This window comes from Cicer arietinum, chromosome 3, assembly GCF_000331145.2.
Source record: "Cicer arietinum cultivar CDC Frontier isolate Library 1 chromosome 3, Cicar.CDCFrontier_v2.0, whole genome shotgun sequence".
NCBI classification, from domain to species: domain Eukaryota; kingdom Viridiplantae; phylum Streptophyta; class Magnoliopsida; order Fabales; family Fabaceae; genus Cicer; species Cicer arietinum.
Window position 1 is genome coordinate 7,114,162 of NC_021162.2, and position 14,237 is coordinate 7,128,398.

Genomic DNA, 14,237 nt, shown 5'->3' on the forward strand with positions numbered 1-14,237 from the left:
ATAACGACAAGCTGCTCATTCACTTTTTCCAAGACAATTTGAGTGGGGCATTGTTAAGTTGGTATATGCATTTGGAGCAAAATTGAATTCGTTCGTGGAAAGATCTGGTTGGTAACTTTTTGAAACAATACAGGTACAACATTGACATGGCCCTTGATAGGATCCAATTGCAAAATTCATTAAAAAAAGACAATGAAACTTTCAAAGAATACGCACAACGGTGGAAGAAAATGACATCACAAGTAGAACCTTCTTTATCTGAAAGAGAAATGGTTGGTATGTTTATGGATACTCTTTAGTCGCCTTTTTATGATAAGATGATTGAGAGTATGTCATCAAACTTTTCCGACCTGATCATGATAGGAGAAAGGATAGAAAGTGGGATGAGGAGTGGCAAGATCGTATGTGCAACAACTGGCATGAAAAGACCCCAGACTACATTCACAAAAAAGAAAGAATGGGACGCTAATGCTGTAATGGTAAACCCCAGAGTCTCCTATTTTCCACCTGTCAATTCTTATCGACCCCCAAACTTCCAGCCCCCGATACCACAAACTCCTTACATTCCTTATCCATATGTGGCCGCAACCACACAAGCTTCATTCCCTTAATATCACCCTTCAAGACCACCTTTTTATCAACCACCACAAACCGCATTTTCCCAACAAAATCAATGAAACCAAAATCCAATCCCAAATCACTACAGACCACCTGTTAATCGAGAAAAAAGGATAACCCGTTTTGACCCAATCCTCGTCACGTACAACTAATTGTTGCCTCACTTACTTCAAAATTCAATGGTAGTCTTAAGACCAATGAAACCTGTTGAACCACCATTTCCAAAATGGTACAATCCAAATGCCAAATGTGAATACCATGCAGGAGCCGTTGGGCATTCCGTCGAAGATTGCCAAGCCCTAAAATCTAAAGTGCAAGAATTGATTAATGGAAAATGGCTTACCTTCAAGGAGGACGGTCCCAACATAGGGAGTAATCTTTTGCCGAGCCACGGGGATGCCTCTGTCAATGTCATTGAAAAGGTGATAGACCAATAATATATCTTTCCCAAAACCATTGGAAATCCTTTACAAAAAAGAGAATCTTAAGCCAACTCCTAGCAGGCCAAATGCAATAATTTTCCAATCACCAACTCCTTTTCCTTACAGATATACCAAGGCGGTACCGTGGAATTACGAAATCACATGCCACTTGTCCAATCATCAATTAAGTGAAGGTTGTGAACCTAAAGGAACTGATATCATTAACATTTCAGGGATTGGTGGAATGACTCGGAGTGGTCGAGTATACACTCCCGAATAACTTAGGAAAAAAGAGGTTCATGGAGAAAAAGGGAAATAAAATATGTATCATGCCATAAAAGGACAAGAGACTAGTAAAAAAACGGTGTCTAAAGAAGAAGCTAATGAATTTTTGAAGTTTATTAAGCAAAGTGAATATAAGGTGGTGGATCAGCTAAATCAAACCCCTTCCAAGATATCAGTTCTCTCTTTGTTATTGAACTCTGAAGCACATAAAAGGGCACTGATGAAAGTTTTAAATGAGGCTCATGTTACTCACCATATCACTGTCAATCAGTTTGATGGAGTTGTCGGTAACATCACTGCTAGTAGTTGCTTGAGTTTTAGCCATAATGAATTAACAGCTGAAGGGACATAGCATAATAAAGCACTGCACATCTCTATGAGGTGTCACGATCATATTCTTGCCCGAGTGCTAGTAGATAATGATTCATTGTTAAATGTCATGCTTAAATCAACACTATCAAAACTATTTGTTGAGGAATCCTGTTTGAAGCCGAGTGCTTTGGTGGTGAAAGCGTTCGATGGATCTAGAAGACAAGTTGTTGGTGAGATTGATCTGCCGATTCAAATCGGACCCCACATCTTTGGGATAACCTTCCAAGTGATGCATTTTAAGCCTGTGTACAGTTGTTGTAACATCTTCAAAATTTACTATTTAAAAATAAATGGAAATTATTAATGTTATTCAATATTAAAATACGTGTGATAATTATTTGTCTTGTTCGACTTACATTAGTTGATAAAGTTGTTAGTAATAATTATCTAGTAGAAACTAACAATGTACTTGAAATATGTTTCATTTCACCCCAATTAAATTAGTAAGTAATTACCAACTAAGTCTATATGTTATGTTTTATTTGTAGATTATATGAGTGACTCTATGGTATTGTCGTCCATAATTGAATGCTAAATGTGATATGTGTTGTTAACTCATGTTGCACTTAAATAAATTATGAATGCCCACGTCATGTTTATTTTATCTTTAGAGACTAAATTTCAATCTTGATTCTAGTAATTTAGATAATAATTTGCTTATTTGTCATTACAAATTTCGAGGACGAAATTTCTTTAGAGGGTGAATTGTAACATCTCAAATTTCATAATCAACTATTTTATTAATTAAATAGGATTTTAAAGAAATTAATTTGGTGTTATAGTTATTTTACAATATATGTTGATTAATTTAATTATTACTTCTCCTTATATGTGTGAGTTTCTTATGGTTTGATAATCATATATATATTTGATTTAATGAGTAATATAAATTCTAAATATTATGTTTAGTTATTTAATTTATTTTCAAAAATATAATGGTATTTTAGCAAAAGTATTTTAGAGGATAAAATTTTGAGTGAGTTTACATGTAGATCTGCATTAAATATTTGTGGCGATATTTTCGGGTGCGTTAAACTATATAATAAATGTGTACATAGTTATATTTTAATTATTTATAACTATTTCCTGATTTAATTGTTTGTTTTATAAATAATTATCTTAAGATATTAGTAATATTGTGATTAATTTCTTTATTTCTATATATTTTATGGTTTTATTTATATTTATTGGGATTTATTAATAAATATAAATTATTTATGTTAAATTTATTTATTTTATCATTTTGACTATTCTATAAAGATGTTAATATTTTTAGGTGTTTATTTTGTAAAATATTATAGTAATAATTGTAGTTAATATTGTGAATACGAGAGTTTTTGTTATTAATAAAAAGTAATTACTTAAATTACTTTTTATAAATATTAGATTTTAAATATTGGTAAAACATTAGTATTGAAATTGTGTTAAAAAAATTAGTTTTGGTAATTGTTGGTTTTATTCAATAATAATAATAATATTTTCCCCTTTCTATTCCTCATTTAAGCCCAACACTAAGAAAAGAATACTGAAACCCTAGCCACCACTACTACAAACCCTATTTCACAAACCTTTATAAATAAAATCAAAAATCCTAGCCACCATCACCATCTCCTCCTCTTTTTCGGCATCAAAAGCTTAGAACTTCTTTTCCTTGTGAACGACTTTGTGGGGGCTTAGAGCTTTGTACTGGGAAGAAAAGCGGCAAAGGTAAGGGTTTTTCCCCATAAAAATTATAGTTAGGCCGTTGGTTGAATGACATGAAATAATTAAACGTGATTACTTATAATTTAAAAGTAATAAATGTAGACTAATTGATTAAAATAATAAAAACTACAATTTTTGTTGAGATTGAATTGTAATATACGTCTTATATGTAGTAAGGTATGAATTTGAACCTTATATATGATACAATTTTAATTTTTATTATATATATGAGTTGGTGTGTGAATTATTTTGTTATATATGTTAAAGTGTAAATTCTTATGGCCTATACGATATAAAATTTCTATTTTCACGTGTATGTGGTTAAAGTCTTAATTTTTGTGATTATTTGTCTATGAATATATACTCACGAAATGGGTGTGCGTATGTTCTTAATGATATGTGAATAAGGTGATGATTTTAAAAAGTGATTTTGAATGCATGTCATAATTCTTGGTGGGCAGTGTGAGAATATATCCATTTCATACTTCATCTTCATGGCATGGCATATGCATCTTCGTGGAAGTTGTCTTATTGGCAGGTGTGATTTTTTGTGTGGATGTTGCCTTATTGGCAAGTGTGATTTTTTTGTGTGGAAGTTGCCTTAGTGGCAGATTTATTTTCCCCATTGATATGAGTGATTTTCTGTGTGGAAGTTGCCTTAGTGGCAGGTTTATATCCGGATCATGTAGTTTTAGGAGCATTCATCATACAAATGTGTTGATATACAATTTATTAGTTTGCTAATTTTTCTTTTAAATGGGAAATTTTTACGTATATATGTTTTGTGTTATTCTTCTATATGTCTTGCTTTGTTTTGATGTGGATGATGAAAAAAATTGACCCTTACAACAACATTTTAGGTACTAACGAGTTCGAGGAGATTCAATAGTAGTTAATGACTATTGACGTGTGGCGAACGCGGGGTAAACATGAGTTTTCTTTCAAGACAATTTTGTAATAATGGAATTGTCCAATAGTTTTTTAAGTTTTGATAATCTTTTGTCACAAAATTTAAAGTGCACTAGAATTCTAGAAATACGGAAGTGGTTTACCCTCCGATAAGAATAATTGTCTTCATATTATTTTAATTTTGAATAAATATTTTCTTAATGATATTAAATGACGTAATTGTTACTAATTACGTGAAAGGAATAAATGTTGGGTATTAGAAGAAAAAAAATATTCATAAAATTTTTTAGAAATAAGTATTTTTTGAATATAACTCCCCAGATTTTTATTCCAAAACGTTGCTTAAAAAAAATACTTATTTTTTAAAAAGTTTATGAATCTTTTTTCTTCTTCTAATAATCAATATTTATTCCTTACACATAATTAATAACAATCATGTTATTCAATATCATTAAGAAAATATTTATTCAAAAATTAAAATAACATGAAGACCATTATTCTTAACGGAAGGGAACCACTTCTGTATTTCTAGAATTATAGTACATTTTAAAAGTTTGTGAAAAGTGATTTAAAAGAACTAAAAAAACTACTGGACAATTCCATTATTACAAAATTGTCTTCAAAGAAAACCCATGTTTACCTGCGTTCGCTACACGTCAATACTCATTAACTACTTTTGAATCTCCTCGAACTCATTAGTACCTAAAATGTTGTTGTAAGACTCAATTTTTTTCCATCATCCACATCAAACCAAAGCAAGACATATAGAAGAATAACACAAAACATGTAAACGTAAAAAATTCCCATTTAAAAGAAAAATGAGCAAACTAATAAATTGTATATCAACACAAATGCTTGATGAATGCTCCTAAAACTACATGACCCGAATATAAACCTGCCACTAAAGCAACTTCCACACAGAAAATCACCCATATCAATGAAGGAAAATAAACCTGCCACTAAGGCAACTTCCACACAAAAAATCACATCTGCCCTTAAGGCAACTTCCACGAAGATGCATATGCCATGCCATGAAGATGTCGTATGAAATAGATATATTCCCACACAGCCCACTAAGAATTATGCCATATGCATTCAAAATCACTTTTTAAAATCACCACCTTATTCACATATCATTAAGAACATACGCACACCCATATCGTGAGTATCACATATTCATAGACAAATAATCACAAAAATTATAACTTTTACCAGATACACCTAAAAATAGAAATTTTATATCATATAGACCATAAGAATTTACACTTTAACATATATAACAAGAAAATTCACACTCCAACTCATATATATAATAAAAAATTAAAACTTTATCATATATAAGGTACAAATTCATACTTTACTACATAGAAGACATATATTACAATTCAATTTCAACAAAAATTGAAGTTTTTATTATTTTAGTCAATTAGTCTACATTTATTACTTTTAAATTATAAGTAATCACGATTAATTATGTCAAGTCATTCAACCAACGGCCTAACTATAATTTGTGTGGGGAAAAGCCCTTACCTTAGCCGTTTTTCTTCCTAGTACAAAGCTCTAAGCCCACGAAGTCGTTCACAAGGAAAAGAAGTTTTAAGCTTTTGATGCCGAAAAAGAGGAGGTGATGGTGATGATGGCTATGATTTTTTTTATTTATTTATAAAGGTTTGTGAAATAGGGTTTGTAGTAGTGGTGGCTAGGGTTACAGTATTTTTCTTAGTGTTGGGCCTAAATGAGGAATAGAAAGGGGAAAATATTATTATTATTATTATTGAATAAAACAAACAATTACCAAAATTAATTTTTTTTAAACAATTTCATTACTAATTTTTTACCAATATTTCAAAACTAATATTTATAAAAAAGTAATTTAAGTAATTACTATTTATTAATAACAAAAACTCTCGTATTCACAATATTAACTATAATTTTTACTATACTATTTTACAAAATAGTCACATAAAAATACTAACATCTTTATAGAATAGTCAAAATGATAAAATAATTAAATATAACATAAATAATTTATATTTATTACTAAATCCTAATAAATACATTTAAAACCATCATATCATACAAAATATATAAAAATAAAGAAATTAATCACAATATTACTACTATCTTAAAATAATTATTTATAAAACAAACAATTAAATCAAGAAATAGTCTTAAATAATTAAAATATAACTATGTACACATTTATTATATAATTTAACGCACCAGAAAATATCACCACAAATATTTAATGCAGATCTACATGTAAACTCACTCAAAATCTTATCCTCTAAAATAATTTTGCTAAAACACCATTATATTTTTGAAAATAAATTAAATAACTAAACATAATATTTAGAATTTATATTACTCATTAAATCAAATATATATATGGTTATCAAAACCATAAGAAACTCACACATATAAGGAGAAGTAATCATAAAATTAATCAACATATATTCTAAAATAATTTTAACACCAAATTAATTTCTTTAAAATCCTTTTTAATTAATAAAATAGTTGATTATGAAATTTGGGATGTTACAATTCTACCCAACTTAAAAAAGTTTCGTCCTTGAAATTTGTAATGACGAATAAGCAAATCATTATCTAAATTACCACAATCAAGATTGAAATTTAGTCTCTGAAGATATAATAAACATGACGAGGGCATTCATAATTTATTTAAGTGCAACATGAGTTAACAACAAATATCACATTTAGCATTCAATTATGGACGACAATACCATAGAGTCACTCACTATAATCTACAAATTAAACATAACATATAGACTTAGTTGGTAATTACTTACTAATTTAATTGGGGTGAAATGAAACATATTTCAAGTACATTGTTAGTTTCTACTAGATAATTATTACTAACAACTTTATCAACTAATGTAAGTCGAACAAGACAAATAATTATCACACGTATTTTAATATTGAATAATATTAATAATTTCTATTTCTTTTTAAATAGTAAATTTAGAGGATGTTACAATACTCATCCCCTTAAAAATAGTTTCGTCCTCAAAACTATCTAGACATAAAAGGATTCGTAAGGAATTATTTTATTCACGACTATATAGTAGGTTCAAGTTACACAGTAAGTCGTGCACTAAAGAGAGGTGAGTCAACGGACCACTTAATAACCAAGTCTTTCCTTAGCCAGAATCCCGCTAGCTAATACAACTTTTTACGGTATTACTTTTCCTTTCTATTGTGGGGGACAATATATGTTCAAGTCACATGGTAGACATGCTAATTGTTTCACTATTAATCTTCTTTTTCCATTTCTATCCCTCTCTTTACTTTTTCGCTAGACATGCTAATTGTTTCACTACTTACTAATCTAAGAAAAAAGAAAAATATGATCCTTACATTGCTTTGTTACATTCATTGAAAATGCATTGGTACGTGTCTACTTGAAAGCTAAGAAACAAATTTAGGGTCCATTAAGTTTACATTTATGGTCCAACTTTATAAAAAGGCCTTGTAAATCATATGCACATTATAGAGGCAAAGTTACGTGGCAAAGAGTCACAATATAAAATTTAAGAACTCAAATTTCCAATAATTTTTGTACTTATACACCTAATGTTTATAAATTTTAATTTAAAGGACTAAATTATTATTTGGTAAATATCATAGATCAAATTAATGGACTATTATAATAATCAATTACTATATGTACAATTATTATGGAAAGGAAGGAGTATTAGATAATTTAGTTTTTTTGAATACTTTTCAAATTAAATATATTACTTTGAAATTATTTATGAAAAGATTAAATATCTAATATTTTAAATAATGTCTAAAATTTTAGTGTTTTTTTGTGAATAAAAAAATTAATTTGTAATATCTATTTATATAAAGTTATATATAACTAATTTTTTAAAAGGTAAAATTTTATTAGAATAAAAAATAAAAATAAAATAAAAACTTTAGAGGAGTAAACCAAACACAAGCAAAAAAGTTGGAAAAGAAATAAAAATAGTCAAAGCTAACTTAAAGAGTATATAACTATAACTAATACATACTACTATACTAGTACAATTTAATAATATAAAATTATTATTAAATATATTTAAATAGGTTTTTATTTATTTAATATATTTAATGTTTTTGACTTCAATAACAACTACTGCTTATTTAATTTTTAGTTGTCCATATATATATACATACGTGTGTGTAACAGCTCACTTCCATTTGACATTATTTTGCAAGGATCATAATGAAGTTAGGAAGCATTCTCCTAATAGTGGGAGCTATATTTGCTCTCTTCGCCCTTACCAATGGATCTGGTATGCACATCATAACTTATTGCCTTACTTCTATTGTCAATATTCATGTTATATGCCTTTTAATTTTGAAAAGACTTAATTGTTAAGAAATTCCCTATAATAATGATAAACTAAATTTTTAAGGGTAAATATTTCCAATTAAAGATCAGGCTAAAATATATTATTACAGTGAAGATGTTTTGATGATAATTTTGTTGGTTATATAATATTGTAGACGTAGCCTACCCAGACATCAAATTTTGTCCTCGAGTTCTGCAAGGGTTAAGTGGTGATTGTCTCAATGCTCAAAAGGATTGCTATGCTGAATTCAATGGACGGTATAAAGACGCCCAAGCTCGACATTGTAGATGTGACACTACTTCTAATAATTCACACCAATGTTCATGTTGTATTGTTTGTGGATTAGCGCAATATCTACCTAGTTTTTCCACAAACCAATTACCCGTTCAATGTTAATAAGCATCATAATAGAATTTAATAATCAATGTTAAAATTTGTTGTTTATGTTTTTGTGATTGATTCTTTTGAATCAATTTTTTATTTTCTATTTATGTTATTACTTTTTCGTAAAATAATTGTTTTTAAAAGTTTGTATCTGTTTGTTATGATTTTTATTTAAAGTGAAAATATGATAATAATCTAAAAATTATTTAAAATAAGAAGTTATTTTTAATAGTTTTTTTAAAAATTGTCTTTTATAACTAATATTTTTATTAAAAAATGTGTTTTTTACATATCAGACAAACAACTTATCCAAAAAAAATTATAAACTAAATAAACGCAAAGTAACTTTTCATTTTCTTAAAAATATCTATAACGTTGGTTCCTTTGTTCAAAATTTTTAAAATGTGATTTTGACTTTATATTTTAAAATTATTTTTATAAGAATTTATTTAAAAATAGTATAAACTCAAATTCCGAAACATATATTCCGAGATTTTTTATATTTTTGTTTTTCTAAACTCAAATTGATTTTTTTTTAAATATAAAATGAATATAGTTTAAGTAAAATGTGGGAGTAGTAGGGATATAATTTAATTTGGAGCGTGAAGTTTAATTTTTCTCATTTAATACTTCTGATAGTTCGGCTCATCAATTGATCACTGGAATATCTTGTCACATGGATTGATCCTAGTCGAGTGACCTAAGTTATGGAAAATATTTGTGCACTGTTATTCGTCTAAATTTTTTAAAGAAACTAAAATAAAAATTGGCATATTTAGGGAGTCAAAAACTTATCTAACCAAAATATTAATAACATTGTGAATAAGTTTAGTATATGCATTTGTACGTGTTACCAAGTGATTTTAAGCTTAATTTTTGTAATAAAGGATTTCAAGAATTATTTAATTATATATCTAATAATTAGTACTCCCTCCATCTCTCAAAATTTATCCCTGTTGCTAAGAATGGTCTCCCCAAGATTAAGGGGATGTCATTGTCTTCCTCCATGTATAGTACCACAAAATCCATTGGAAAAAATGAACTTATCTACTTTTACCAACACATCTTCCACCACTCGATATGGGTGTTTCATTGAGTGATCCACAAATTGTAGCATCAGCTGTGTGTCTTTGACTCTTCCAATACCTAACCTTTTGTATATGGAAAAGGGCATAAGACTCACACTAGCCCCAATATCGCACAAGGCTTTCCCAAAAATTATATCCCCAATAGTGCAAGGAATAGAGAAGCTTCCACGATCCTTGAGCTTAGTTGGCAGCTTCCTATGTAGAATGGCACTGCATTATTTGGTAAGCATCATTGTTTCACCGCCGATTTTCCTTTTCTTTGATAGAATCTCCTACATGAACTTGGCGTACGTCGACATTTGCTCTAGTGCTTAAGCAAAAGGAATGTTAATTTGCAATTTAAAAAAAATCAAGAAACATATCAAATTGTTTTTTAGTTTCATCCCTTTTTAATCTTTGAGGAAATGGAAGTTGAATTTCTGGCTTTCGAAGGGCTTCTTTTTTCTGCACCACATGTTCTTCCTTCTTTTCACGACCAATGTCCTCCTCAACTGATGTCGGGGTGACCATTTCCTTCGAGTGGGTTGGAGCTAAATCACTTCCACCCTTTTTGGCTTTAGGTGGTACTGGTTCACTTACTTTGCCACTCCTCGTTGTCAAGACATTGACATTATTTCACGGATTCGGAATTGTGTTGTAACGCCTAGTTACGTGGGTATAAAAATTGAGGTAATAACGCTAAAGTTGTAAGAATCATATAAGAGAATAAGGTGTTGTAATAAATAATAAATTATTAGAAAGAAGTAATGTTATGAAATCTCAAAAATTTATCCTTACAACTGAAAAATATTTAGTAATTAAAATATCCAAACTGGGCAAATGGTGTCTAATCCCGACATAAAATGCAATGTAGACATTATGTCTACTTATTCTTGATCTACTAACCTAATCGAAGGAAATCACTCTTCTCAAGGGAGGTAGGACTTCTTAACTCTCGACGTCTCCAACGGTCTCAGTATCTGAAAACAACACTTTAATGAGATACAAAATCCCAGTGAATAATACACACAATTTCAAAACAAGTATTGTTCTCAGCCGGAGCGGTAACCGGAAAAATCGATCATGGCACCCGCCTTCATCCAAAAATATTCTTTAGAACTATTCGTGATATAACTAAGATTTCTCTATAATAACCAACTACTTTCAATAATTAATTAAAAACTCATCAAATAAATTAACGATACTCCACATCTATTATAATCAGATAATTCTAATATACACATTTATTCCACAAAAATAATCAGTTAATTCAATGATGGAGATATACTCCTTCTGCAAAGTGAGTATTATCTAATCATGTGGAGCACCAGCTCATCCAGTGTTGGGTACAAGACCCATTTGTGTGGAGTTTAAACCTCATCTCTTTGTGAAGTTTAAAACTCATCCCGGTGGAGTTTAAACCTCATCTCTTTGTGAAGTTTAATACTCATCTATGGGTGGAGTTTAAACCTCATCTCTTTGTGAAGTTTAATACTCATCTATGGGTGGAGTTTAAACCTCATCTCTTTGTGAAGTTTAATACTCATCTATGGGTGGAGTTTAAACCTCATCTCTTTGTGAAGTTTAATACTCATCCAGGTGGAGTTTAAAACCTCATCTCTTTGTGAAGTTTAATACTCATCTATGGGTGGAGTTTAAACCTCATCTCTTTGTGAAGTTTAAAACTCATCAATAGGTGGGGTACAAGACCCATCTCCAGCACACACAATCAAAATCATTCATAATCTTAACCATCATATTCGCAAAATCATGTTTATGACATAATATTTCATTTGAATATATAATAACAGTGATCATTCAAGAAAATATAATAAAACAATCTTTTTAAAGAGTATATATATATCTCAAACACATGCAATCCAAATAATTCATATTTCAACAACCATATTTGAAAAATCATATTTATAATCTACTATTTCATTTGAATATATGGTAACAATGATCATTCAAGAGAATATAATGATGCAGTCTTGTTAAAGGATATATATCTATCAAACACATGCAATCTAAATAATTCATATTTTAACAATTATATTCGTAAAATCATATTTATAATATAATATTTCATTTGAATATATAATAACAACAATCGTTCAAGAAAGTATAATAAAACAATCTTTTTAAAGAATATATATCTCTCAAACACATGCAATCTAAATAATTCATATTTTAACAATTATATTCGTAAAATCATATTTATAATATAATATTTCATTTGAATCTATATAATAACAACAATCATTCAAGAAAGTATAATAGAGTAATCTTTTTAAAGAATATATATTCAAACAGTCGTCAAAATGGTAATTTAACAACAATAATAAATAAATCAATTTATAATCTGTTATCACAATTCATAAAATCTCAATTTTAATAGAGTTAGGTTCTCGACAAAGATATATTTTTATAAGAAAATACCAATCAAAATATCTAACTCTTTTTCCATACTAAATTTCCAAAATAGATGTACCATGAAAGTTTAAAGGGTGTGATTACTCACCTCTTGAAGCGTTATCCGATAAAAATTCCTTCTTTGTCACTCACTATTAACCGTTATCGCATCCGCAAAATACTTTAGCTTCTCTCCAATTCGATATAATTCTACCTTTTGAGAATTTAATTGTGTAGTATTTTTATTTTTCTTAGTGGCTACTTATAGTTAATTACTTATATGATATCCTAAGTTTCACAACTAATACGTTACAACAACTTAACCTATAATTTCTACCACTTAATTGGGATTGATTGTTATAATCCAAGCGGTGCAACAATTTAGCCTATATTTTCTACCACTTAATTGGAATTGGTTGAATTAGCCTAATCCCAAAGATAATTATGTAATTAATTCTAAACACTGAAATTAGGACGTTACATGTGTCACTAGGAAAATTTCAAGGCGCTCTTTGTGCTGCGTTGTTGAGCAAGTTGATCCAGTTGGGTCTCAAGATTCTTTATTGAGGTTGAGTGATTTTTCTAGATGGCTCTTGACTCTTCAATGAAAGAACTTGTGTTCGTTACTAACTTCTCAATAGCAATCAGGCATGCATCTTTTCGAGTGGAGCTTGATTTGCTTGAGATTCACCCTGTTGATCTTTCCAAGAAAAATTTGGATGATTTCTCTAGCCCGAATCGTACGTACTAGAGTAGGGATTATTCTGCTTCCCATTGTTACCCACAAAATTCACCTCCTCTGGTTCTTCTGTATCATCTTAACCTGGTACTTTACAATCTCCATGTTTATGTGCTCTCCCACAAAATTCACTACCAGCATGTTTCAATAATTTGACAAGGGCCACTTAAGGTTTTAATTCAAAGATAACATCCCTTCAATAATTCACAACCAGTATGTTTCATCCATTTATTTATCTCAACAACAATACCATCTTCTATCTATTTTGATAGCAACTTCACTTCAACCAACCCAACATCCATAACATTCAATTCTAGTATACAAAAATTTTGCATTTTTTTCTAGAATATCTTTTTTTTTTTTAATACCAACACTCCCTATTTTATATACCAGATTGTCCTACTTATGGGTCCAATAGAAAGTTGTTGGCCTAGAAGGCGACCAACTGAATACCACTCTGAAATGGACCTAGTTGGAGGTCGCTGACTTAGGGGGGACCAAGCTGAAGACCACTCTAAAGTGGACCTAGTTGGAGGTCGCTGGCCTATGAGGCGACCTCTTACTAGAGTCAGATTCAAATTTTTTTTTTTTTTTTTTCTGTCCTGTTATGCATTATTATATTATATTTATATTAATAAATAATTAAATTAATAAATAATAATAATAATAAATGATACACTAATAAATAATAATAATAAATAATACATTAATAAAAAATATATTAATAATAAATAATAAAAACAATATTATTGTTATTATTAAAAATGATTATAATAAAAAATAATTAAAATAGAAAATAAAAGATTAGATTATAAATTTAAAAGAAAATATATTAAAAATACTAATTGGACAATTGTTTATTTAATAATTAAAACTAATTATAGTATTTAAAAAAACAAAATACTAACTAACTAACTAATAATAATAATAATAATAATAATAATAATAATAATAATAATAATAA

General features: G+C 28.9%; 1 long non-coding RNA gene across 1 annotated transcript; it reads left to right on the top strand.

The window, feature by feature from the left end:
• Positions 1-8,498: 8,498 nt before the first annotated feature.
• LOC101510874 (uncharacterized) lies at positions 8,499-9,113 on the top strand. The gene is made up of 2 exons (XR_012162131.1): positions 8,499-8,611; positions 8,826-9,113. It is a non-coding gene; the product is annotated as an uncharacterized lncRNA (long non-coding RNA).
• Positions 9,114-14,237: the final 5,124 nt, after the last annotated feature.